The sequence below is a fragment of the Sus scrofa genome, chromosome 3 (genome assembly GCF_000003025.6).
Source record: "Sus scrofa isolate TJ Tabasco breed Duroc chromosome 3, Sscrofa11.1, whole genome shotgun sequence".
Lineage (NCBI taxonomy): Eukaryota > Metazoa > Chordata > Mammalia > Artiodactyla > Suidae > Sus > Sus scrofa.
The window spans coordinates 42,989,116-43,013,098 of NC_010445.4; the positions used below are offsets into that span (position 1 = coordinate 42,989,116).

The 23,983-nt window shown below is 51.7% G+C and overlaps 1 protein-coding gene across 3 annotated transcripts in view; it reads left to right on the plus strand.

Moving 5' to 3' along the window:
• The window catches only part of PHF2 (PHD finger protein 2), a 90,205-nt gene that overhangs the window by 509 nt on the left and 65,713 nt on the right, over positions 1-23,983 (plus strand). The gene's annotated exons all lie outside the window — the stretch shown is intronic.

The window sequence follows — 23,983 nt, forward strand, 5'->3', positions numbered from 1 at the left end:
TCCCCGCGCGGGCCCCGGAGAGTCGCGAGTGGCGGGCTCGGACGCTGGCGGGGCTGGAACTGACGTGGGGCCCGGCCAGGTGGCGGCCGGCGCGCCCACCCTCTGCCGCGGCCCGGAGCTCCGGCACCTCGTCCGAGCGGGACCCCTGCCCGGCCCCTGGTCCCTGCGGGGCCCCTGGACCCAGCCGGCCTGCGCGCCCCCGGGCGGGAGTGTGGGTGACAGAATGGTGTCCGTGTGTGGGTGCGGGTGTCGTGGCTTTGCCGCCTCCTCCCTGGCCGTCACGTTTCCCCATTCCCCTCCGCTCTGCTCCAGACACAGGCCCACCCTGGTTTTGACCTGACCTTATGCTCTCGGAGGAAAATGGGGTGGGGGGAGGTAAAGCTTGGCCTTTGCCTAAGACCATGACCTGGCCCTGTGCCGAGTTTTCAAAAGCCCGAGGCCCCCTCCCGCCCAGAAGTAAGTGGAGGAGGAGGAAGAGGAGGTGACACTGGTGCCCAAACTGCTCCAACAGGTTCTCATGTGTTTGGGCCTCAGCAGGACCCGCCAGCGGCTGGCCAGGGTGGTATGCCCTCCTAGGCTCCAGTCTGAAACCAGCAGGAGCAGGGCTGAGAGGGAGAGAGGAGCGTGTGTCGGGAGGTGGTTCCTCAGCTCCCAGAGAGGAAAAACTCCCCCCACTTTTAACTGCAGAGGAGCCAGTGGCCCTTAAATATGGGCCATGGTGTCTAGTTCTGCTAGTGGGGGAGCCAGGCAGCCAGATGTGACAGGGCTCGCTCAGGTTGGTCAGCGCCAGGCCCAAGTCCCAGCTCAGTGCCTGTGACATGGACCCCAGTGAGCAAAGGTGGGACTCCATGGGACAGGGATCCCCACTGAAATCCCCTGGGCCTCCTGGGCTGCTCTCCTGTGGATATCCAGGGCTGCGGGGACCCCACAGAGCAGCAGAGCCTTCAGTGTGAGCCCTGAAGTCTGCCCAGAACAGGGCTGCTCTGCACACCCACCAGTTGGCATCCTCTCAGAGTTCATGGCTGGATCAGGGGTGAGAGCTGCCGTATGATCCTTCATGGCTCCTCAGTTCCAGAGATGCTGAGAAGCTGGCCTCGAGTGCCCTGAAAGTGGTGGGGCCTCTCCCTCCTCCCACACTCCCATCCAGGGCGTGCCGAGCTCCCTAGGTGCCTAGGCTAGGGGAGTATGAGGGCGCAGGAGAATCTTTGACTTTCCAGCTCCCTCTCCACCGGGTTGGAAAGGCAAGGCCAGGTCTCAGCTAGACTTTGAGATGAGAAGGAGGGGGTGGGAGGAGTGAAGGGGTAGGGTGAGACCCAGGAACGAAGGGCAGGCAGAAGAGAGGGGTTGAGGGCTGGCCTGAGGAGGGCTGGTGTCATTTGCTGGGTTGACTTAGGCAGAGGCAGGGAGAGGTTGTGTCCTGAGATACCTTCAAGGGGATGTTTTGGGAAGGTCTTATTTCCTGAGGTCTCATTTCTCATGTGAGGTCTTTGATTTGATCTGGTACAGGCACAGATCATTTGATCAGCACAAGTTCATTTCCAACAATGTGGGTTCGCCCTAGGGTCTGAAAGGGGTTGTGCTTTTGCAGTGCCACGGGGCACATCTTCTCCGCATCCAATCAAGGGTCCCTTGTGAAAGTGAGCCTTGAGGCCAGGACACTTCCTGGAGTCCTCCTCTGGATGACCCAGGGGAGATGCTGTGATGCGGGAATGCGGTGTCAGGGGTTGAGTCTTTTGTGGGAGAGGCTGGACAAGGCTGCATGCGTCCCCCACAGCCCTGGGCAGGTCTCCCACCTCCTTGGCATGGCCCTTCTCTGCTGTGATAGGAAGCTATGTGATATGATCCACGTGATTCACAATCTCCAGGTATTCCTGGATGTATGACCCTCCACTCTTTGCAGATCCAGTCCCACCTGTATGGTTTACTTTACATTCAACAACCCAACTCACTTTTTCAAAGTTTGAATACTTCATAACTTTGTGTTTAGAGAGGATTTTAGACCTACAGAAGAGTTGCAAAAATGGTAGAGTTTCCCTTACCCCCACCCTGCCTCCCTTGAAATGATCAAATTCTGCTGCCAGCATGGACATTGAGGCAGAAGCACTGGGGGAGATCTGCTAACCAAACTCCACGCCTCTGACAGGTTTATTTAGTTCCAGGACCTTACATTTCATTTCACTCTCATGTCTCCTTACTCTCCTGAATATTTCTTTTAGAAGGAAACTTTGTATCATTCCCTGAAATAGAATATTAGTATAACTTGCCATAGACAGTACCTGTGAAAATAAACATAACTGTGAAAGTAACAGGCTACCTCTTGTTCCACCTGTGAACCATCCCTCCAGCGCACCCCATTTGGCGAGGATTGGAAGGGGGTCTCTAAGGTTACCCACTCACAGTGGCCAAATCTTTGCTGGGAGAACTATAGAAGCATCGCCAGCTGAGATCGTGGTTGGAGCAGAGCCTGCTCCCAGGCTGTGTCCATCTCAACAGGAAGCATTGAGTACCCCGACCAGTCCCCTCACCAGTATTTGCGGGGCAGGGAGGTGTCTCTCCACTGGGCTCAGTCAGCTAGGAAGGCGGGAGCCTGTTTTCCACCCCATCTTGACCATGGCTGGTCACTCCTGGGGCTGGAGCACCTTGTGAGTCCAGCCCTCACACCCAGTGCAGCATTGCCCAGGAATTGGCTCTGACCAGAAGGGATGGATCTTGGAGCTGGTTGTTTTCAGAGCTGTCTTGTCTGTGTGTTTGATAGGGAAGTGTGGCACTACTTGGGCATCGGGGACCTGCCTCCCCAGTTAGGATGACACAAAGCCACTTAGGCCAAGAAATGGGGGCCTTCTGCCAGACCCTGTGTGTCCCCCCACCCTGCCTTCTGCAGGGCATCTGACTGAGACTGGTCCCTCTAGGGAATGACCTGGGTGTCTCACTTTGTCACCACTCTGATGTGAAGTCTCTGTCTGTGGGAAATAGAAATAATTCAATTAAAGTATCAGATATCCAGAAGCTTCCTGGCCCTCTTTAAGTTTCTGTTGTACTGAACCTGAAGGGTTTTGGGAAGCATAAACCGTGAAGTTGATTTTAAAGAGTTTGAAAGCTGAAGGTGCTGGGCAAGTCCTTCAGTGGCAGAAGTCTCCTTTATTCCTCAATAAGTACCATGGGGTGCATGTTCTGTGTGGGGCCCAGTGCCAGCCCCGAGGGTTCTGGGGGTTTCTTACAGGGTTTCTTCTATGGGAGTCAGGCAGGTGGATCGGGAGTTTCAAGCAGCCTGGAGAGGTGTTCAGAGCCCTGAGGAGGCACTGTGTAGGGCGAGGAGGAGGCTGCGTTGAGATGGTCCACAGGCAAGGCCAGGAGTTGGGAGCCACACTGGGGCTTCTGAGTAGAACAGCAGTGGGGGAGGGGATTGAGGCTTTGACTGAGGATTTCCCTCTGGCTGCTGTGGGCACAGTTGGGGTAAAGATGGGGACTAGAGCCCCTGTCTAGGTGCGAGGTGACAGGCAGGACCTGGGGGTGGGGACTGGGGTAGGGAGAAGGGGTGGAATTCTGCAAGTGCTTAGCGGGGGGGCTGACCAGAGGTGCTGACACTATTCCATCCATCTGTGCTCTACCTCCCTTCCTTGCTACAGCCCTGTCTCTGTGCCCATCTCCCTTAGGACTGCTGGCCTGTGTGGGCTCTCTCTGTGTCTCCCACCCCACCCAGCCTTAAGCTTCTTGGGATGGAGTCTCTCCCTGGGTCCTCGGCTCTCAAGGGTGCTTGGTACTGCAGAGTGGGGCTGACGGCTGACTCTGTTGGCCAGCAAAGCATGTGCACTTGGAGGGAAGGGTGGGAGGGGCTGCCAGGGGTCAGGCCTCAGTGTCGCAATCTGGATGATCAGAGCTGACAATTAAATCTTCCAACTCGAGACTGCTAAATACCATGGCAAGTGCCATTCACCTGGTGGTGGAGCTTCGGCCTGTTTGATGTAGTTAGGAGGAACAATTCATCATCTTTAATGGAAGATTTCTCACTGCGTGCATTTAAAAAGTTCCAGAGGGGGTTAGAGGAATGTCCTGCCAACTTACAGAGGGCAGAGCAGGTGTCCCCTGTCCATCGATCCTCTCCAAATGAGATGAATCTCAAAGGAAGTGACTTGGAATCGAGCTCATGGTAATCACTAGAATGTTTGATTTTATTGAAAATAATGGCCTGGAAACATGCTTGGAGTGAGCCATTGCACTGCAGCCCACGTTTGTTTGGGGCCACTTTGGCTCAGGTGGCTTGAGATTGGGCAGAGGCTTGGGGTTCTTGATGTGGACCCTGCCACTCTGGGGCCATCCCCTCACCTCTGCGCTGGTGGCACCTGGCCATGTGGCAAGGCCTTTTTTTAAAAGAATGAGGAGATTTCCTGTTGGGAGTGAGAATTGGCCAGAAAATAATGTTCCATGATGAAGTGTGCTGGAAGAATCTAACTCCAAAGGTTCGGGTGTGGGTAAAGCAAAGTCGCCAGTTGACTTCTAGTGACTGGTGTGACTAAGAGCCCTACAGGGCGCACACTCAGGCCAGCCTTTATGGTTGTCAGGAGTAGTTCACAGTCGCCCTCTTTATTGGTTCTCATAATCACCTGGGTGTTGCACCCTTGTGGCACCCTTGTCTTCCCACTTCTAGTGGGGGAGGTGCTGGGGGTGGGGAGGGTCTCGTCTCCTTGCCCACGGCAGGTGGTCGCACCTCCATCAGGTGCAGGCGCAGAAGTGGTGTTTGGCATGTTCTGGCTCAAGGATGCTGACGTCCCATTCCTGTCTGTGATTTTGAAAATGTGACATGGGTGGAAACATCTCAGCAGAAAGGCCACATACGGTGCCACGTAAGGAGGCTGGGCTCTCTGCAGCGCCCTCTGGGTCTCAGGAGGGTCCCACTAACCTCTCAGAGTTGTGTGTCCATCTCTGTGTCTCTCCTTCTCTGTCCCACTCTGTCTTCATTCCCCGATTTCTGCCTGTCTTGGGTCTCAGCTTTTTGGCTTGGCAATAGGTGAGCCTAACTGTGCTCTTTGGAGTGGGGCTTGGCCTGATGCTTTAGGGTGTAGGGTCTCTTTACTTCCCCCCAAAGTTCTGGGTCATCCATGGAAAAACATAGTTAGAATTCCAACCAGTGACTGGCTTTGACCTCAGAGCATAAGAACTAAAGGTCTTTGTAGTGTTTGTCCAGGCAAATGAAGGAACCAGCCTTTCCTCTTTTTTTTTTTTTAAATTAGGGTTAAATTCACATATTGTGAAATTAACCATTTTATTTTTTATTGATTCTTTTTTTTTTTTTTTTTTTTTTTGGCTACACCTGTGGCATATGGAAGTTCCTGGGCCAGGGATGGAATCCAAGCCACATCTGTGGCCTATGCCACACTGTGGCAATGCTGGATACTTAACCCACTCTGAGGGGCTGGGGATTGAACTGGCAACGCCACTGAGACAAGCCACCACACCACAGTGGGATCTTCCGAAATTAACCATTTTAAAGTGCAGAGGGTATAGCATTTAGTACATTCAGAATGTTTTGCAAACAGCACCTGTGTCCAGTTCCCAAACATTTTCATTATCTCAAAAGAAAACACATTAAAAAGCCTTCCCCTCCCCCCTCCCCTCCACCCTGAACAACCACCCATCTGTTTTCTGTCCCTGTAGATTTATCCATTCTGGAGGTTTTGTATAAATGGAATCATACTATATGTAACCTTTTGTGTCTGTTGTCTTTCATTTAGCATACTGTTTTTTTGAGGTTCATCCATGTTGTGGCCTGTATCAGAACTTCATTGATTTTTTTGAATGACTGAATAATACTCCATGGTAAGGATATACTGCAGTTTGTATAGCCATTCATCTGTTTATGGACATTTGGGCTTTTTCCACCTATGGCTCTTTGTCAGTAGTGCTGCTGTGAACATTTTGGTACAAATATTATTTTGACGACCTGTTTTCAATTTTTTAGGGAATTGCTGGGGTCATGTGATTTTTCTGTGTCAACTTTTGGAGTAACCAACAAGCTGTTTTCCAGAGTGGCTGCACCACTTTACATTCTTACCACCAATGTAGGAGCAATCTGATTTCTCTTCGTTCTTACCAATGCTTGTTTTTTCCTATTTTTAAAATTACGGGTGTCCTAGTGGGTGAGAGGTGGTATCTCATTATGATTTTGTTTTGTATTTCTCCAATGGCTGAAAATATTGAATGTATTTTCATGTGCTTGTCCATTTGTCTATTTTCTTTGGAGAAATGTCTGTTTAAACATTTTGCCCATTTTAAAATTGGGATTTTTTTATTGTTGAATTTTAAGAGTTCTTTATATATTCTGGACACTAGACTTTTATCAGATACAAAATTTGCACATACTTTTCCATTCTGTGAGTTGTCTTTTCACTGCTGTGTTAATGCCCACTGATGTACGGACAGTTTTTTTTTCCTCCCTTTTTCTGGCCATCCTGTGGCATATGGGGTTCCCAGGCCAGGGATCAGATCTGAGGTTCAGTTGCACCCTAGGTCACACTTGCAGCAATGCCAGATCCTTAACCCATTGTACCAGGCTGGGGGTTGAATCTGTGTCCCAATGCTCCGGAGACACTGACACTGATAGTCCCATTGCACCCCAGTGGACTGTAGATCACTTTGGGTAGTATTGACATCTTAGACATCTTGATATCTCCTCATGCATGAGAACAAATGTCTTTCCATTTATATAGATTTAGGTCTTCCCCGATTTCTTTCAGCAATGATTTGTAGTTTTCAGCGTGTGAGTTTTAAATTTCTTCGTTAAGTTTACTTCTAAGGCATTTCATCCCCTTGGATGCAATTGTAAGTGGGATTGTTTTTGTAATTTCCTTTTTGTATTGTTCATTGATGGTGCTTTCACTCTTTTTATTAAAAAAAAATCAGCCCTTAATCACCTTTTAATGTGTAGCAGCCAAACTTCCAGAACCAGACATGTGCGGGGTGCAGGTGTTCATGAATGTGATGGTGTGTGCACACACTCAGCTGCGCACCTGTGGATATTGTGTGTTCAGAGCGTGTCTGCATGCCTGGAGAGGGGTGCTTCTTTCCCTTTTAATCCTAAGTGTTTGTTGAGCCTTGCCTTGGTCACCTCCTGGGCTAGGCATTTTCCATACACAATACTGGGGACTCCTTATACTGTTTGGGGGGCTGACATGCAGATCTCTGTCTCCTTTACCTGACCATTGAGGAAGTGGCAGGGGCATGGGGCAGGGTCCACTGCTGGGAACATATTGCACGTGGTCTTATTGACCTTTCCATTCCCCCCAGGGTCTTGGTGGTGGGGGGCTGTTCTGACTGGGAGGCGAGCAAACCGAGGCGGAAAGATGAGCTCCCTGAAGTCCATGCTGCAGCACAGCAGGCTGGTGCGGCAGCAGTGTGTCTGTCTTGGAGCTCTCTCCACTAGCCTTTCAGTGATGTGAGTGGTGGGAGACAGTGCCCAGGACCCCAGAAGGCAGGCAGGTCTCAGCAGATGCGAACCTGCAGGATGGGTCAGCATTGCTCCTTGGGCTGAGCAGGGCATGAGGACAGTGAACAAGCCCCTCGGATGGTAGCTTAGGCTGCTGACTGAACCGTGAGCCTTATGCTGGGGTGGGCCCCATCCCCAGGAAGTTGTGGGCACAGCCTCTGGCTAGATGTACCTGGGTCTGGGTCCCTCAGATAGGGTGCTGTTTTCTGCTCCACACAGATGTGCAGGGTAGAAACTCATTTCTTCTTGCGCACTACACACTGTGGGCTGGGCACAGGTCCTGCAGTGTTGAATTGGTGCGAGTGGCTGGTTGGACCTTGGAGAGTGTCCTGGGGCAAGGTCTGAGCCCACAGATGCCTACCCCGGGGCAGCCAGATGTGGGCTGTCCATCCCACACTAATAGACGACTAGCCGGGCTACTTGCAGATATTCTTGTAACTTTGTGACTTTCCCTTGTCCCTTTAGAAACTTCCCCCCAAGTCAGAGTCTAGGTTTGAATCTCAGGGAAGCTGGGCTGAGTAGGAAGGACAGTGAGAATGTGCTTCCTGGGAACATGAGCTTGTCCCAGTGGGGTACAGGGGCCCTTTCCTGCCCAGGCTTTGTCTCGCCACCCTCCTGGGCTGACTTGCCCTCGACTGGAGAGATGACATAGATTTAGGTGTTCAGCCCCCATTTCCTGCAGAAGAGCCTGGGGCCTGGGGTTCTGATGCACCATGACTGGGGGCACCCTAGAGTGATCCAGTCTGCTTCTCAGGTGAGGAAGGCCCAGGGAGGAGTGTGGTGAACTCCCCAGACCCTGTGAGCAGGGGGATCCCGCAGCACCACAGGAAGAAACCCCAGGGGCCTGCCTTAGAGGGAGGGGGCTTCTCCTTCTGTTGACATTTGCAAAACCCCAGGATTAGTTGCCATTAGTGCTGGCGGAGTCTCTCTCCTGGAAAGTCTAACAACTATGGCTGATTCCCAGCTGTTTTGGAGCTATAGTTCATAAAAAGGGGTGACCCGGGGAGGTGAGAGGTGTTTCCTGCCTCTTACTTGCTCCCAGCACTAGGTGCTCTCCCCTGTCTGCCGCCATGTACTAGACTTGGGTCTGCTTAGGAGAACTGGCTCAGAGTGGGCCAGCAGCCAGCCTGGGTCACTGACTGATGAGCGGCATGTTGGGAAGTTTGGAATCTGCCAGGCACTGCTCCTTTTCCAAGCTCTACTTCTGCTGTTGGACGCTGGAGGTATTAGCTGCCGTTTGGCCTTATGGTTCTCATGGTACCGTGTTGTCTTGGTGATCTTTCGATCTCAGTCTGGGTACTTGTGCAGGCAGCCCCCATCTGATTTTGGCACTGCCCCTGGGCCTCTCCAGCATCCCCCTCAGCCACCTGGGCCCCTGTCTTCCAGGAGCCCTGCCACCTGCCACTGTGCACACATCAGACATTTGAATTTTGGTCCCTAGCTCTAGATGTAGAAGTGGACAGGTGAACCTGGGGTGGCTCTCTGGTGCGGGTGAGCCATGTCTGTGGTCTAGGGACCGTGTCACATGCCCCCACCCTTCACTGAGCCGCAGTCAGGTGTGTGACTAGGGCTCTGAGTGCCTCTTACCTGAGTTCTGCCTTGAAAGACAGGTAGAAATGCTTTTCCCCTGTGTCCTCAGCCCTGTTCTGCTCAGTGTGTGCTGTGCTCTCCTCTCTGGTCTTTGGATGGCCCCTCCCAACTCCTACAGCCACTGCCCCACCCCCAACTGTCTAAAATCTCTGTGGGCCCTAAAGGCAATGTTGGCAGGGACTGAGGGTTCGGTTCAGGGCATGCCCCTGGCTCTCTGGGCAGGGGTGAGGGAGAGACCTTCCCACCGTGCCCCAGTCCTGCCACCCTGCACCCTTCCCTAGCTCCCCAGGGCACTTGGTGTTTCCTTTCCTTTCCTCCACAGACCTTGTGACCCTCCGGAATGGAAGGTGGGTGTTGATGGGACCAGAGAGCACTGGTTGGTGGCTCTGCTTGTCTGGCGCTCAGCAGCCGAACTCCAGAGGTGCAGCCCTGGGGGACTTCCTTCTGCAGAGGGGCCAGCCCAGCCTCAGGGCTGTGGAAAAATCAAGTGCTGGAGTAAAGCTTGGAGATGGAGGCAGACAGATTAACATTCAACTTGAGAAAAAAACTTTTTAATAATGGAAACTAGCTCCAGACAGGACATGTCTGGGAAATAGTGTGTACACATTAGATCAGGGTTTCTCAACCTGGGCTCTATGGACATTGGGGCCAGAAAATTCTTTGCTGTGCAGCATGTGGAGCGGCATCCCTGGCCTCTGCCTACTAATCCAGTAATACCCCCTCCCCAAAGCTGTGACAGCAAAAGTGCCTCCAGGCATGGCCCATGCCTTGGGGGACACAGTTGCCCCCAGTTGAGGTCAAGAGGTAACTGAACTTCTGCAGAATTGTATTCGCCTTTATAGGGTGGAAAATAGAGCTTCTGACCCCTTTTCTTATTTTTATTTATTATAATAAGGAAAAACTGCATTTATTCACTTAAAAAGAGATGATTGAACAAGTTTGCAAATGGAACACTAGGACTTTTTTTTTTTTTTTTTAAAGAGTATGAAAAAATATGTAGTGAAAAGCTTGTTTTCTCAGAACAAACTCAATTGCAGCTCCTTAGGAAAACCTCCAGGGAGATTTCTGTTTATACAACATTTGTGTCACGCAGCCATCCCCTCTCCCTTTCCTCAGGCACACAGGCACGCACGCAGGTGTGGCTCTGCTGGGGACATGGTTCTCACACAGGCTCCCTCATGCGGGCACTCGGGGATGCATATCCAGTCTCCTTGTCTCCTTGTTTCGCATCTTGAGCAACTGCAGTTTTGTGCAGGGAGCATCCTGCTTCACACAGTTACGTGCGCATAAGCGCGACTTCATCTGCTGGATAAATTCCAAGATGTAAGGGTGCTGAGTTGAAGGAGACAGCATTTCAGGTTTTAAAATGGCCAGATGGGTTGTAGCAGTTTCTCTACACACTGGCAACACACTTTTTGAACTTTTTGATCTTTTTGTCAGTTCAATCTGGAAGGTGAAAAATTATATCTCACTGTGGGTTTTTTTTATCACTATATAAATATAGATGCATTTAATATATATTATATGTTATTCCATTCTTTTCAGTTTGCAGATGTCTTTTTTTGAGCTCACTCACTTTGAAATCCCTTTCTCCCTACCATTGTAGGATTTTGCCAGTGGCCCAGATGTTTTCTTTCTTTTTTCTTTCTTTCTTTTTTACGGCTACACCTGCAGCATATGGAAATTCCCAGGCTAGGGGTCGAATCAGAGCTGTAGCTCTGGCCTACACCATGGCCACAGCAGAGTGGGATCTGAGCTGTGTCTTGACCTACACCACAGTTCCTGGCAACGCCAGATCCTTTACCCACTGAGTGAGGCCAGGGGTCGAACCCATATCCTCATGGATGCTAGTCGGGTTCCTTACTACTGAGCCATGATGGGAACTCCTCAAACGCTTTCTAATAAAGACGAGGAGAGCAGGTTGCTTCTGAGAAGTGAGAGGAGAGGTGGCCTTCTTCTGATGGGTGGGGGGCAGGTAGCACTCCCAGTCATTCCCTCCTCTGGCTCCAGCAGTGCTCTGAGTGCCCCCAAACCTCCAGGGCTGGCAAAGGGTGAAAGCTCACCTGTTCACTGAATTTCCCCTCTGCCTTCCTTCGGAGTCCTGTTGTGAGGTCAGGCCTCATTTGCTTTCTTTTTCTTCATAAACTTTTATTTTAGACTTGTTTCAGGTGTATAAAAAGGTTGCAGCCATGGTAGAGTTTGTGCCTGTGCTGGCTCAGTCTCCCTGATTGTTAACATCTCATGCTGCTCCCTGGTCACAGCTAAGGCGCCCAAATTGTTGCATTTACCATCCGCTTCCTACTCGAGGTCCTCTGTACAGAGCCAGGCTTACAGAGCTTTGTGTGCCCAGCTGCCAGTGGTGGTGGCCTCTTGGATGCCTTTGTCCTCTGATCCTGACACTGAAGCTCCTACAGAGACTGTGTACCTTTGGGGGCCATATCTCCAACTTGTACACCCTCCCCTGCAGGCACCTTCACACACCTGTGAGCTGGGAACCCCAGCCCAGGTGTAGCACCATGACAGCTCTCAGGGCTGCCTGTAACCCTCTGTGGCCACTGAGTAGCCCTCGCCGGCCCCATGGGGTTTTCTGTGACATGGATGTGGGCCCGCTCTCCGCAAGGTGCTGATCCCAAGGGCTACCAATGAGGGTCATGATGCTGTTCCTCTTTCACAGTTTCTTCAAGGCCTCAAACTCATGTGTTGTTTTATTAGATTTCAGATTGCTCTTCGGAAAAGAAAGATGTCATTAGACTGGTCTTCTGCACCTCCTCTCTGAAAGGCTGCCTGAGAGCAATTTGGGCTTCTCCATGTTCTGCCCCAGGGGCCAATGGTAGCACCGTCCACTTGAGCAGCTCCTGGCCCGGATGCACACTCAGAGTTGGAGGTGTGAGTGGGGGTATGCAGGGAGCACTTGGTCCACACTCCTTTTGCACACCTGTGCTGAGGCTGCACACCAGTCTGTCTCCTCTGTCAGCCGAGTGCTACTTCTAGACATCGGGGTGTTCCCCACAGGTGGGCTGGACCCTCTTGGTGGATTCTGTCCTTGGAGAAGCCTCCCCGTCCCCTTAGTCCTGGGAAGCACACATTTGAGTACAGGAAGCCCTGTGCCTCCTGTGATTTGGTGAGTGATGACTGCAGGACCCCACTTGCCGAGGGTCCAGGTGCCCCGGCTGCCTGTCTACAGTGGGAGGCTGTGACCAGCTTGAGGTTCTGTCGACAGGAGGAGGTGGCCTGATGCCTGTCTCAGTGGAGGCCTGCCCTGCCCCAGGGTCATCCTTCTGGGGCCTCTCCTTCCATTTGCCTTCTCTCAGGGGCCCTGTGTCACTCGTGTGGCCTGGCCGGCTCCCCAAGGTCCCTGGTTGGAACTGCAGATCAGGATCAGCCCATCATCAGCCCCCCCTCAGAGCTGGCCACTTGGAGGCCTGAGGGATGGCAGAGTCAGGCTTGGTTGATTCCTGTCACTAACATCCTGACACTCCAGGATTCCAGGGTTCGGGTTCATTCATCAATTCCTGTAGGAATCCCTGCACAGATGGTCCCTGTGCTGGGGCCACAGCACATGCTCACAGGAGCCTTGTTGTACTGGAGTGTCCTCCTTGGAGAGTGCACAGTCACCTCCCAGCACTGGCCTGTTCAGCGGGATCTGTGCTCACTGCCAGTTAGTGAAGGAAAAGGCAGCACTTGGCAGCCTGCCATTCTTACCCGTCACTTGGCAAGAGAATCCTTCAAGGCCTTTTCGGAAGTGTCCTGTCTATGCGGTGGAACTATGGATGAAGCACAAGTCTGTGCTTGCTGGAATCTGTCAGTGTGAGTGTCCCACGGATGGACAGCGGGCCCTGGTACCCCCTGCGTGGTGAGGCCCAAGATCTCTCTGTGCCTCTTCTTGTCCTGGGAACCTGACCTATGAGCCAGGTGAGGTCCCTGATGCTCAGTGTTCCCAACACAATGCTAGGTTGATGGTGGTGGAGCGTGGCCAGTGTCATTTCACCACGCTCACTGCCCACGGGCCATGCTAGCTGCTGTTCCAATGTCTCTTGAAGCCCAGCTTGCACCATCCCAGCCTCAGAGCCCTGGTCCCCTCTGGGTCAGGCCCATCAAAAGGCACTTGCCTCAGGGAGTCACAGCACATCTCTGCTCCAACCCCCACACCTTGCATTTGTGCCTCCTGGGAGTCTGGGGAAGGGGCCTGTTGGAGCCCATCCAGGTTTCCATAACCTGATCTTTGCTTTTCTTGCCCTTTGTGGTTAAACCAAAAAGGGCAAGGAAAGATAGTAGAATATCCCACCAGGATAGGACCTTGGAGCACACCAGTCACTCTTCCCGCCAGGTGTGGCAGCAGTGGAGGTCCAAGCCCACCTTTCATGCTGGGCTGTCCCCAGGAGGGTCAGAGCACAGAGCTGGTTCCAGGCCCCACCTCTAAACACCCTCCAAGCTGACGCCCTCAGGAGTGTGGTGTGGGCTGAGGACAGGGACCTCACCTTGGTCTAGAGTCGTATTTCTCTTAACACGACCTCAGACTACATTTGCGCTCAGGTCAAATTTGTCTTCCCAGCCACCTTTTGAGTCTCCAAGGGTTGTATCCAGATGAAAGGCTGTAATTCCCAGAGCTTCCTGACAGAGGTGTTTGCTCTATATCTGCATACAATTGGTTTGCCTAGAAACTGCTGGAATAAAAGCTCTAAAACCTGCTTCTGATTTTTAAAGAGCCCATTGCATTTATCTGGACTATCTGTTAAAAATTTACTGGAGCAGGTTTAAACACATAAAGAGACATTCGGAATATTCATTTAATATATCAAGGATTCTAGACTCTTAGCTGATAGAGTCGAGGAGATGATTAAGTAAATTATAATGTACTCACAATAGGAAATTATTCAGTCATCAACAGTGATGTTTACAAGATTTTAATGATATGGGAAAATGTTTATGCTCTAATGTTAAGTGTGGGGAAAAAAGCAAGATTCTGTGTTGTCTATATAGTGTATTAGTTGGTTTGAATTTCTTAAAATGGAAGACATGTTGGAAGCAAATGTGCTGACATGTTAGAGGGTTGAGAGTTTTCCACTGATGCTTTAATACTGGTCTGAACTTTCCAACTTGTTTTCCAAGAGCATAATATTACTTTTAAATCAGAGATAAACATGAAAATAAGATGATCAGAATGTAGAGGTCATTCTGACCCCGCCTCTCAGTTTCCAGATTTTGTGGACTGTAGGTTTTTTGTTTTTTTTTTTTTTTAGGATCATACTCGAGGCATATGGAGGTTCCCAGGCTAAGGGTCAAATCAGAGCTGCAGCTGCCAGCCTATGCCATAGGCACAGCAGTGCCAGATCCGAGCTGTGTCTGTGGCCTACTCCATAGCTCACCACAATGCTGGATCCTTAAACTGCTGAGCAAGGCCAGGTATCAAACCCGCAACCTCATGGCTCCTAGTCAGATTCCTTTCTGCTGCGCCATGATGGGAACTCCAGAATGTAGGTTTTGTAGACATTGGGCTTGAGTGTCTCCGCCTGGGGGCAAAGCTGCAGGATGCCCTCTTTAGGACCCCTGACTCTAAAGGCCCTTATGGCGACCCCTCTAACATTGTTGATCCTGCATGTTCGACTGGCCTGCAGCCTTCTGCCGAGAAGGGAGCCTTCTGCTCCATCTGCCACAAGGGTCTTTCTGCAGGTGGAATTTTAAGCCCATAGGATCCTGCTGGGGTCAGAGCCTCCCTCCTTTGGGCTTGTCCCAGGTGGGGGCCCCACCTAACTAGGAGCAGTGACTGAGATCGGGTGACCCCTTCCCAGCAAGACCATTCTGTCACCAGCTGCTCTCATACTAGAGTGTCCCACTCTAAGTGGGGTCCCAAGTGTGCAACCAGCTTTAGAGGACAGAGCCTGTGAGCCAAGCTCCTCTGGTCTGTCCTGACATCTCTCTCCTGCAGACCGGCAGCTGAGCTTCTAGTCACCAGGCTCCACGGGAGGGGAGAGCAAGTGGGGCCTCAGTGCCACAGAATATGTGGTTTGCCAGGCTGATGGGGGTGTGACCCAAGAGGAGAGAGACCCCAGTGGACATAACCCTTACCGGAGGTACTGAGGTTAGTTCCAGTCTGAGAAGCTAAACACTGCTCTGTAAATGGGGGGTCCTCCTGCACAGGGCTTCAAGCCATTGCTTACAGGTACCAAGTGATTCCTCATATACACTATGATACTTATAGATACTAAATTATTATTTATAGTTGCTCCACCTAAAGGTAGAGAGAAGAGTAACTGAGGGCCAAAATATGGGGAACCACTTTCAGGTGGATCTGCTTTTGGAATGGCAGCAAATAATTCTGAAAATACAATGTAAGCCTTGAGAATTTTAGGATTTGATGTTGCAGAAAATATTTCCTGACCGCATTCATTGTGTGACATTTATTTTCAAAATGTTCATTCTGGAATGCCCTGAAAACACGTGCGTCTGTATTTCTGTGCACACATCCTTTCTGAGTGTGCCAGATACACTTTGTGATGCACGAGGATCAATGTTCCTACAGATGCACCCACTTGGCGCACATCCTTTACAAATATGAGTGTCCACACCACTGGTTTGCACCAAATATGTACATATTCAAAGATGATGCCCTATTCTTCTTTCTTACACGTTTTACAAAATTCAGTTTTATTCCTTCCAGCTTTAATGAGTTATAATTGACAAAATTGTAATATATTTAAAATGTGCCATCAGATCATTTAAAATATGGATACACTGTGGAAAGAGTCTCACAATTGGAGTTAATTAAAGTATCCATTATCTCACATAGTTAATGTTTCATTTTGTTTTGTATTTGGAAGAGAAGACTTAAGTATTACTCTCTTGGCACATTTCAGTGAACTCCAGTCACTGTGATATACATTAGATCTTCAGACCTTTATATGATAGCTGAGAGTTTGTGCCCTTTTACTAGCCTCTCCCCATTTCCTCTTCCCCAAAGATACCTTGTTCTTGGAGGATGGTAGACCTGGGATTCCTAAGATGATTTCATCAAACAGAAAGTCACCGTCCCTAAGTTGACCTACTTCCTCTACCTCACCAAGCTTTGTTAGTTTTACTCCCGCCTCATGGGCCCGGGGTGACACTCTCCTCTTTCAGATTTGATAACTAGCTTCTGTTTGAACTGTGTCCACAGCAGCCAGCAGGAGTGGACGTTTTCCCAGTTGCTCATCCTCTTGGGTGAGCTGCCCTGGGCTCTGCTGTTTCTGACTTTTCTCTTGAGCCAGACTCCTTCTCTCCTGTTTTCTGGATCTGAGGTCTTGGCTAAGATTGCTGCAGGGCACTTAGTACAGAAGAGGCAGAACCAAGTCAAGTGAATAACTGTCCTGGTGGGCAACTTTGAACAGCTGTGGTCTAGGAGAGGTCACGGAGGCTTCCTTGTTTCTGTCAGGATTCTATGCTCAGTTCAGAAGGGAAGGAAGCTACATGCAGCGCTGGGCCAGCAGCCCTAAGGGGTCTGGAGCTGCTCACTGCGAGCCAGGGCAGAGACCACCCCGTAGAGACCAGTAGCCTTGTTGGGCCCTGCATTCTTCACCTAGTCCAACCCAGGGCCAGGCCTGGCAAAGCCACCAACCTCAATCAGAAGCACTGTTCTGGGAGTTCCCGTAGTGGCTCAGTGGCTAACGAACCCGACTAGGAACCATGAGGTTGCGGATTCAATCCCTGGCTTCGCTCAGTGGGTTAAGGATCCAGCGTTGCCCTGAGCTGTGGTGTAGGTTGCAGACATGGCTTGGATCCCATGTTGCTGTGCCTGTGGTGTAGGCCAGCAGCTGTAGCTCTACAGGTGTGGCCCTAAAAAGACAAAAGACAAAAACAAACAAACAAACACCGTGCCCATGCTGGTCCTGGCTCCTGTGGCTGTCGCCTTTGAAGTAGGGCATGGACCTGAATCCTAGCACCTCCTGGAGGCCCCACCTGCTTTTCAGGCAGGTAGGGGGGCTCTGGGGAAGATGAGCAGTGTGGAGGCTCACAGGCTGCCAGGGTGTGGCTGAGACCTCTGGAGGAGGAGACAGGTGAGGTCAAGTACTTTCTCAGCACTAAAATCCTGCACTTTTTTTTTTTTTTTTTCTTTTCAGGTCTGCACCTGCAGCATATGGAGGTACCCAGGCTAGGGGTCAAACTGGAGCTGCAGCTTCCCGCCTACACCACAGCCACAGCAACACCAGATCTGAGCCACGTCTGCGACCTACACCACAGCTTGTGGCAACGCTGGATCCTTAACCTGCTGAGTGAGGCCAGGGATTGAACCTGAGTTCTCATGGATGCCAGTTGACTTCGTTATCGCTGAGCCTCAGTGGGAACACCCTTGAACTTCTTGAATGTGATTGTTTTCTGTGGTGTGTTGGCTTTATCCTGGTGAGAGGGAGGGCTGCCGGCAGGGTCCAGCCCACCCGCGGAGCTTTAAAGGGGCTGATAGGCAGGGTGAATGGATGGGTTTTGCTTCTTGGGGCTTCCTGGTTGCCCAGAGAGGCTTCCCTTGCAGGTTGCTGCTGCGCAACTGCAGGTGTGTCCCTGGGCAGAGTCAGGGAAATTGTGCCTGAGAGACTCAGAATTTCTGCCAAGTCTTAAAAAAAAGCAAAAAATGCCCGGCTCTGAGGTTCTGGAAGTGCAGCAGGAAGGGTAGGCATTCTGGGACCGTTGTCCTGGCTCCTCTTTGCTCCTGCCAGCTGTGGGAAGGGTGGAGCTGGCCCTGGAGGGAGGCACTGCAAGGGTGGAGAGCAGAGGCTGCCAAACCTCAGTTTCTGGGCCCATTTGCTGGGCCCATTTGCTCAGCCCCATTTGCTGGGGCTGGTGGACCTGCAGTGCCCATGGGAAGGTGTCTGGGGTGCAGGAGATGGCTGAGTGTTCTGGGATCTACTCAGGAAAGACCCCCATTGTCTCTGGGAGGAACCTGGCTCATTCTCCACAGGGGCCATCCATTCTCGCTGCTGCTGGAGCCCTTTCAGTTCAGCCCCTCTTGGAGCTGCGGGGGCTTTCGGCCTTCCTTTCTAGACAGCATGGCAAGTATCCACACAGTCATGATGAGGGGTTTTAGAGAACTCCTCTCTTTTAGGCTCTCTGCTCTCCTGATTTTCCACGCCCCTTTCCTGCACAGGAGAGCCCCTCAGCCTGGCGTCCTCCTCCTCCAGGCACCCAGAGGAGGCGCTCTGCTCAGGCAGTGGTCCTCAGGAGCCCCCACCCCAGTTCCGTCACTTCCAGGAGCTCAGCTGAGTGGCTTTACTTTTCCTGGGGTGACCAGTCTTCCCCTGCAGCCTCCAGCTGCTCTGCCTCTGTGGGGGTCCTGCCTCCTGCCTGGTGACCACCAGCCTGGGGTAGGGTGGGGACCCAAAGTCCAAATGCCCCTAAGAGAAGACGGGAAAGCCTGACCCATCCAGGCACACAGCCCACTGGGAACCCTGTGTATTCTGACAGGTGAGAATCAGGCTGACTAATGGTGACAACGGTGATTCTGTGAATGTGGCTATGCTGTGTGGGAACCTGGCTGATGGCCCCATGGCAGAACTTTGAGACCTGGCTCCCATCCCACCAGAAAGGCCATGGGGAAGGGTGTTTGCAGTGAATGGGCAGCCTGCAAGGTCCTCATCCATAAATGATGTGTGATGAGCAGGGAAAGCCACCACCCTCAAGCAGAAGCACATCCCCATGCTGGTCCCAGCCCCTGTGGCTGTTGCCTCTGGTGAAGGGCATGGACCTGAATCCTAGCACCTCCTGGAGGCCCCACCCACCTTTCAGGCTGTGAGAGGGCCTGTCAAGCTGGCCCTGAGGCCCAAGGCGGGGTCCTCTTGGCTGGGAGATGGACTGGAGTGCAGCTTCCATGGGCTTCCTGGGCCAGGCTGGCTCCACGGCTGGAAGTCTGGGCTGCCTGGAGCTCAGGCCTCATCCTTGTTTCACATCCCCAACGCTGGCCCATGGAAGCCGGGATCCCTCTTCTTTGGGAATGGCTTGGTTCCGTGAAGAGCCCAGTGGGGTGTCCTGTTGGTCCTGAGCCCCAGAAAGTACAGCTGTCCTCCAGAGGATTCTGCCCTCCGGTGTGTACTGTGGGTGTGTTTGGGTGGACCAGGTACCCCTCACCCTAGGAGAGGGTCCAGCAGGCACAGAGGTTCCCAGGTAGGGGACTCGTGATCACCTCCAGGTGACACAGGGCAGAAGTTCCCTAAGAAGCTGCGCCTAGTCCCATCCTGTTGGTCTCGCTCTGCCCCACACTTTTGGGGGTCCAGCATGAGCCCTCTGCTTTTTCACATGTTGGCTTCTTGCCTCTGCCCTCAGAAGTGGTTTCTCTCTCTCTCTCTCTTTTTTTTTTTTTTTTTTTTGCTTTTTTAGGGTCATACCCCTGGCATATACCCAGGCTAGGGGTCCAATTGGAGCTACAGCTGCCGGTCTACTCCACAGACACAGACACAGCAACGGGGATCTGAGCCGCTTCTGTGATCTACATCACAGTTCACGGCAAAGCTGGATCCTTAACCCACTGAGAAAGGCCAGGAATCGAACCTGCAACCTCATGGTTCCTAGTTAGATTAGTTTCTGTTGTGCCATGACTGGAACTCTGGAAGCGGTTTCTCTTGCATGTTCTTCAAAAGTGATTTCATTCGTACCAGTTGTTCTGCAGCCCCTTCTTCTGTCCTCCCTGCAGGACTCAGAGAGCTAACACTTTGGGACACCCTGCATTGTCCCAGAGCCCCTAGGATGAGGTCTGCTGACCATCCCCCTTGAGGATGTGGAGCAGCTCAGACACCTGTCCTTATGGACACTGCAGGGGTGTGAGGGCAGTTTCAGGCATGGCTTGTGCTTCATTTTTATGTCCAGCATGTTCACCTCCCTGTGGCAGTGACAGGCAGGGATCTGGCAGCACTGGCTTGGCCTGAGAGTGGACATGCCCACCACTGGAGCAGGCTCATGCTGCACACGGAGATGTCACTGCCCCTCCAGGCCCCCTGGGTTAGCCCCTCTGTTCTGTAAGTCCAAGAAGTGAGTTCCCAGAGAGGTCAAGGAGGGCGTTTCAGACAAATTCCAAATGAGCAGTGGTCAAGGTTGTGGGAGAAGATGGGGAGCCTAGAGGTTGGAAAACCAAGTAAAGGAGTGTGCTCCATTCATTGTTTGAACGCCAGTGTTTCAAAACGGGACCCAGAGCCAGCAAACAGGCCGTGGGGGACCTGGCTTACCACCTGCAGTGTTTGGTGATCATGGCTGTATCTTACCTTCCCTGGTCCACAATAAAGCATGAAGTGTCTTAGCTGGGACAGATGGGGTCCAACCCTCATTTCACATATTGGGGGGTGCAGAGCCAGAAGGGACTTAGGAATGCAGGGAGGGGCATCAGATAAAAACTAGTTTGGATTTCTATTTATCAGAAATTCAAACTTGACTGGGCGTCCTGTAGTTTTATTTGTTAATTCTGGCTGCTCTAGGTATAGCCAAGCCTTGTGTCTTTGTCGACGGAGATGTTGCGGCCAGGGAAGGTGAGACTTCCAGGGTTTTAGCGCTTCTCAGGGAGGGAATCTGGCCATTGGGATGCCCCGTGCCCCCCCCAGCTCGGTCTAGCCTGCTTTACCAGTGAGAGGAGAACCCTGCAGTGTGTGTAAGTGTGTGTGTGTGTGTGTGTGTGTGTGGTGTACATGTGGAGTGTGCGCGGTGTGTGCGTGTGTGGCAGGAGGTTGTGTATGTGTGCAGTGTGTGGCATGTGAGGTGTGTTTTGTGCACTGTGTGGTGTGTTTGTGAGTGTACGTGTGTGCATGTATATGTGGATGTTATGGTACAGTTTATGGGGTGTGTATGATAGAGTCAGAGTGGTGCAGTAGGATGTGGCAGCCTGTGTTCAGCACCCTGAGAATTCGAGGGGAGGCCTTATAAGCTCAAGGCCGCAGATGCCACACATGCTTTCTCCCGAAGGGAAAGCAGACACACTAGGAGGAGGAGAGTCTAGGAATTTTCTAGGGCATCACCTGTGTGAATCTCTTAGTTGGAAGCCTGTCCTCACTGTGGGAGCCCAAGCTGCCCTGGACTAGAGGCCACCCGGCCTTCCTCCATTCTGGGATGGGTTGGCAACCTCATATCCATGGACACCTTCAGCACATGGACTGAGCAAGAGCCTCACCTGTCCCAACTTCTCACCTGCAAAGTGCACATGACAGGGCCATTTTACAGGCTGTCATGAGGATTGAGTCCCAGGCCAGCAGCCACCCTGTGATCATGTCCTGGCGCCTGTCATACCTGGCAGGTCAGTGTAGATGGAGTCTCAGCCCCACAGACTGGGGGCACTTGCCTGGAGCCCCGTGGGCTCAGTAGGGGAAGTTCTAAGTAGCATCACGTCATAAAAGAGCTAAGTTTTGGAGTTCCCATCGTGGCTCAGTGGTTAACGAATCCAACTAGTATCCATGAGGATTTGGGTTTGATCCCTGGCCTCACTCAGTGGGTTAAGGATCTGGCGTTGCTGTGAGCTGTGATGCAGGCCAAAGACTCAGCTCAGATCCTAAGATGCTGTGGCTGTGGTATAGGCCAGCAGCTGTAGCTCCCGATGGACCCCTAGCCTGGGAACCTCTGTATGCTGCGGGTGAAGCCTTAAAAAGTCAGGGGGGGAAAAAAAGAGTTAACTTTTGCTCAAGCCTTGGGGAGGGGAAGGCTGTCATGACACCCCAGTCATGCTGAGTTTACAGCCAGGCTCTGACTGGTGGAAAACACACAAAGGGGGCTAAGGCCATGTTGTTAGTATGCAGAAATGGAGTCGATTTCTGTGTATTAATTTTGTACCCTGCAACTTTGCCAAATTCATTGATGAGCTCTGACAGTTTTCTGGTAGAGTCTTTAGGATTCTCTAGGTATAGTATCATGTAATCTGCAAATAATGGTAGTTTTACTCCTTCCTTTCCAATTTGCATTCCTTTTATTTCTTTTACTTCTCTGATTGCTGTGGGGAGTTCCATTGTGGCACAGTGAATTAAGGATTGGGCATGGTCACTGCAGCAGCCTGGAGCCCTGGCCCAGAAACTTCCACATGCCACAGGGGTGGCCAAAAAAAAAAAAAAAAAAAATCAGTGTTAGATGACTTGGCATTTCAGGAGAGGTAATTGTGTGCTGGCAGGAGGATTGACATCCTGGCCCCATGCATTGTTGCCAAGAGAGTCTCCATGGTCCTGGGAGAACCTGGGAGGTAGGTCAGTGCCCAGTGAGATCCCTGATGCCTAATGGGATCTTAGGCTCATGAGAAGGCTCTTAGAAAGGTAGGAGGGTGGGAGGGTAGGAGCAAAGCCCAAACGTTGCTCCCGGAGAATGAGGGGATTGTTTGTCTCTCTCCCAGTGGGTGAATGTGATGGCAAAGATGGGAAGTGGTTCTTGGAGAAAGAGAGCCAGGGCCTGGCCAGTGTGCTTGGTGGTGAGGTGGATATTGTGCATCTCTAGCCCCTTCCAGTACCCCCTGCCCCAGCCCTGCTCCTGGGAGCTGAGTTAGGTCTTTCCTCCATTCCACGTAGCCCTTAGCCCCCATCTCCTGGCCATCCTTCCAGCATTCTCCCTCACCTCCTGAAGCTTTTATTTTTTTCATTTTTTCTTTTGAGGGCCACACCCACGGCATATGGAAGTTCCCAGGCTAGGGGTTGAATCGGAGCTGCTGCTGCCCGCCTACACCACAGGCACAGCAACACCGGATCTGAGCCGTGTCTGTGATGTATATGCTGCAGCTTGTGGCAACGCTGGATCCTTAACCCAATTGAGCAAGTCCAAAGATTGAACTCACATCCTCACAGAGACAATGTTGAGTTCTTAGCCCACTGAGCCACAACAGGAACTCTTGGAGCTGCTTCTTTTTTTCTTGAATTGGACCTTCTTATTCTCTTTCACAGCCCTTAACTTTGCTTTGACTTTTTTCCATTCCTTTGTCTTACTGTGTTGTTACATTCTTGGTGACTCCAGTTCATCCATTCTCTCAACTCTGTGGACATGTAAAGCAAATGTGTCTAATTTGTTGCTTAAACTGTTAATGGAATTTTAAATTTTGATGTCATTTTTCACTTCTACAAGTTCTGGTTTTTCCGATTTTGTGGTCATTTTTTCCCGTGTGTGTGTGAGGGTGCACCTCATGCTTTTGAATCTTTCTCTTTTATTCTGCCATCATTTGTATTTGTTCTCTACCTTCTATTAGATGACACTATTATTATATGATGTCCTTGGGGGTTTAGTCCTACTTTCCCACAGGGTAGGTCATCTTGTATTTGAAAATCTGTCCTCCCAAGGCCCAAGGGAGCTACCACCCCCACACAGGTCTCTGGGGCACAGCTTTCACCTGCCTCACAGGTGTTGGAGCCTCTGAGATGACCCCCCAAGTGTGTCCCCTCTTCCCTGTCCCACAGGCTCTGGAAACCCTACCCCTGTGCAGCAGCTTTCAGCCAGCTCTTGTCTGGTGATCCACAGGCCTGGGCTGGTCCTGTGGTGCCTTGCGTCTCTTTCAGGCCTGGTGCCGTGACTGAGCAGCGCAGGACTCTGAAAAGTGTTCCTGGTCAGTAAAGACACGTAGAGGGTCCTGAGGAGAAATGAGGCCCAGCAGGTCCACCCCCGTCTGCTGAGGGCTGTGGCCCTGCTTCTGTGTATGCCCTTTCCATCCGGCCAGAGACATGTCCTGATGCTGTAAACATTTGCCTGTCTGGGAATCCCCTGGTTAGTGGTGTCTCTGCCTTGGGCCTTTCTGTGCAGGGCATGCAGAGCATCAGAAACATCCTTTTATGTTCCTTGGAACCACCTCTTCGGGGCAGAGGCCCAGCAGTGATTTATTTGGTCAGAGGGCCTGAGGCGGGTCGTTTGGCCCATTTCTTGGCATATTGCCTCTAGGGGACACTCTCAGTGGCTCTAGTTCTGTAAAGACCTAGTTCTCCCAGAGCCTGGGGCTGGGGACCCTGCCCAGGAGTC